The sequence below is a fragment of the Mastomys coucha genome, unplaced genomic scaffold (assembly GCF_008632895.1).
Source record: "Mastomys coucha isolate ucsf_1 unplaced genomic scaffold, UCSF_Mcou_1 pScaffold3, whole genome shotgun sequence".
Lineage (NCBI taxonomy): Eukaryota > Metazoa > Chordata > Mammalia > Rodentia > Muridae > Mastomys > Mastomys coucha.
In genome coordinates, this window is record NW_022196909.1 from 54952281 (window position 1) to 54956053 (window position 3773).

At 29.8% G+C, this 3773-nt stretch overlaps 1 long non-coding RNA gene across 1 annotated transcript in view; it reads left to right on the top strand.

Annotated features, from left to right (window-relative positions):
• Positions 1-3773, top strand: part of LOC116075150 — an 8224-nt gene that overhangs the window by 621 nt on the left and 3830 nt on the right. Inside the window, exon 2 of the long non-coding RNA XR_004112440.1 lies at positions 40-128. This is a non-coding gene — a long non-coding RNA (uncharacterized LOC116075150). The remainder of the gene's footprint in view (positions 1-39; positions 129-3773) is intronic.

The following is a 3773-nucleotide window of genomic DNA, read 5'->3' on the forward strand; positions in this document are numbered from 1 at the left end:
CCCTCTCCCTCTCTCTCTCATCTATCTATTTATTTTTAGACTTCAGTGAGAGAAATCTTTCTGGCTTCTGTAGGAGAATAGCCAGGGATCCTATCAAAGAAACATTATGGTCCTTTCAGATTCAGAAGGTATGTCATTATGCCTCTTATTTCTTCTTTGTTTTGCTTCTTGTATAATTTAGAAATAAAGTATAAACTATGTGATCCTTAAATTGAAGTCTTCTACAGGAAATGAAAATAAATAAGAAAAAACCATTCAAAAACCCACTAAGGATGGTTGACTAGTGAAATGGTATCTCTCTAGTTCTGCATTTTTGTTCAGGATTGCTTGGGTTGTTTAGGACCTTTGGAGTCACCACATGAAATTTTGGAGGTTTGTTCTTTTTCATGATGTCTTGAAGATTTTGTCTGTATTGGCATGGGATAGGTTTAGCACAATATTAACTATACAAGTCTGTGAATGTGGAGAGTATTTTCATATAATAATGCCTTGCCCATCTCTTTTAGTTTTCATTGTTGAGGTATTTTACTTCCTTAATTTTATCCTAGATTTTACTTGTTTGTTTACTTATTTATTTATTTTTGAGGCTATTGTGAATGCCAATGTGCCCATATCTATCAGTATGTTGTTATTGCTGTGTGTAATGGGTTCTATTTGTAAGGTAATTTTGTGTCTTATTTTGCTAAAATGTTGATAATTGTAAAATGTTTCTGTTGGAATCTGTGCATCTAAGTGTACTATGTCATTGAAAAATAGTGATAATATGACCTCTTTTCCTATCTGTATGCTTTTAGATTTCTTCTAGTCTTATTAATGTAGCTTCTGCTTTAAGCACTATGTTGTAAAGGCGTGAGGATAGTGGACAGCCCTGTATTGTTCCTGATGTAATGATATAACTGGGTTTTTTTCCAATTAGGATAAAGTCAGTTTTAGGTTTGTCATATAAAGCTTTTATTATATTGTATGTTCCCTTCTGTTCTATGCTTCCTAGGACTTTTAGCATGAAATCTTGGTGGATGTTGTCAAAGGTCTTTTCTGCAAATATATTGAGAAGATAAGGTGATAATTTGTCTTTTAGAAATTTATATTGTTTATTACATTTATTGGTTTATGTGTATTTAATCAATCTACATTTCCTGAATAAAGTCAAATTGATCCATGTCAATGAACTATTTGACATATGCCCATATTTAGTTTATAATGAGGGTACTTCCTGTATTTATCAGGGATATTGGCCTCAATAACAACAATAATAATAGTAATAATTATTATTTTAAATAAAATTATCATTTTATTTATTATGCAATATCATATATCATGTAACATGTATCATGCTATATTATATATGATTGAGTATAACCTGGTATATAGTATATATAATATTCTAACATGTATTATGTATATTATATAATATATATTATGTGTTTAATTATATATGAAGTATATTTTTATTTATTTAATCATACACTATATTTTTATATAGTCTATTAAATATGTAGTACAATATAATATATAATACTATAGACTATATATTATGTGATATATGATTTTATTTATAATATATTATAATACATATATAATATATTATATATAATTAGAATATTTTATTCTGTTTCCTTTTCCATACTTACCTTTCTTCCTCTCTTCCCATCTTCTTCTCTTGCTCCTTTCCCTCCTCCTCCTGCTGTGATTTCTATACCTGGCTTCTGTAATATGGCCTTTGTAACAGAAATTGGTGGTGCTTCATTTTCTTTCCTTCTTTCTGTTTTTGTTTGTTTGTTTATCATACACTTCTTATTACGAGTCATCTGCTCCCAATTCTTATAGCTGTGTTTGTTGTTTCCACATTATTAAACTTTGGTATTTGGTTGAATCTAGACATTCTAACATAGTAAAATATACATTTTTAAAGGAATACTTTATACTACTCAGTAGTGATTCTTTAGTGTTTATGGTAACGTCTCCTTGAAAAATCTCTGTTTCTGTTAATGTGAATCAACTTTTCTTTTTTCTGATTAATTGAACCAAGTGTCTTTCTATGTTATTTTTTTAATCTAAAAAAACTCAAATCTTTATTTCATAAAAAACTAGCTCTTAGATTTATTGATTGTTTTTGTAAATTTTATTTCAATAATTTATACTCTGATTTTTATTATTTCTTCCTGTCTACTGGACTTGGTTTTGGCTTGTTCTTTCTTTTCTGAATTTTTTAGTCGCATCAGGAATTAATTTGTTTTTACTTTATGCAATATTTAGAGGCACTTAGAACTATGAATTCCTACTTAGGACTGTTTTTAATCTACCTAAGGATTTTTGTGTGTGTCTTTGTGTTTTGCTTTTATTTGCATTTTTAACTAGAAAAAAGTTTTAGCATTTTTGTGACTTTTTAAAATTATTCATCATTCAATATTATGTTACTTAATATTCATGAATTTATATAATTTCCAGAGCTTTGTTTGCAGTTGATTTTAAACTTGTAATGCATATGTTTAGATAGAATGCACAAAGTTATGCCAGTTTATCTGAATCTGTTAAGATTTACTTTGTGTCCCAAGATGTGGCCCATTATAAATAGACTAAGTAAAAATGTACATGTTTTTGTTTTTCAGAAAATATTCTGTAGAAATTTGTTAGGTCCACTATCATATATGATGCTATTTACTTCTGATGTTACTGTCTATTATTTTTCTACATGACTTTTCTTATAGGAGAAAATGGAGTATTTATATCACCTATTATTATTGTGATATTATTTGTGTACTTTATTTCCATTAGTATACTTTTTAAAGGTTGTATATAACTTTTTATTAATGTTATGCTTAACCAATAGAAGTCTTATTTTAAAATATAGATAAAATAGGGGGCTTGACATTTTTCTAGTAGACAGTGCTTTTCAGACACTGACTCAAGTGACAGAAAAACAGGGGTTTTAGGTCTTCACCAGAATGATATAAACATTCATTGATTATGCACTTTCCTAGGGCTTAAATGTATAATAATCTATATCTCAAAGAGCCTGTTCTGAAGGCATTTGATTGGTTAGTTGATTGATTGATTGATTGATTGATTCCAAGGGAACAAGTAGAGAGCACATGGGAGGGACTGGAGAAGGGACGAGAAGGAAGAAAGAAAATGATTTAAAAGATAGTAATATGCTTTTGATGAAACTGGATGCCTGAGTATTTAGTCTATATATGTTGAGGAGTATAATATCTTTTGCTTAATTGTTCACTTGTTTAGGATAAAGTGTCCTTCTTTAGTATGGTTTGTTTATTTTGAAATCTGCTTTGTCCAATACTAGGACAGAGGCACCTGACAGCTTCCTGGTACTTAGTATGTTTTTTGTTTCATACTTTCACCTAAAAGTAGTTCCTGTCTTTAAAGAAAAGATAAGGTTTTGTAGACAACAAAAGGATACATTTTGTTTCTTAATCCATTCAACTAGCCTGTGCTTTTGATTGTGGGGTAGAGGCCTTAATTATTCAGTTATATTTTTCAAAGATGTGTGTTGATACTTGTCCCTTTGAGGTTTCTTTTTTACTTTTCCTTTCCATTTTTCTTTTTGTTTTTCATCTCTTTTCTTTTTACTTTTTCTTTTCTTTGACAGGGTTTTTCTGTGTTACAGCCCTGATTGTCCTGGACAGGCTTTGTAAACTTGGCATTGAATACATAGAGATCATTTGTCTCTGCCTCCCCAGTGCTGGGAATAAAGGCATGCACCACAACTCTCTCTCTCTCTCTCTCTCTCTCTCTCTCTCTCTCTCTCTCTCTCT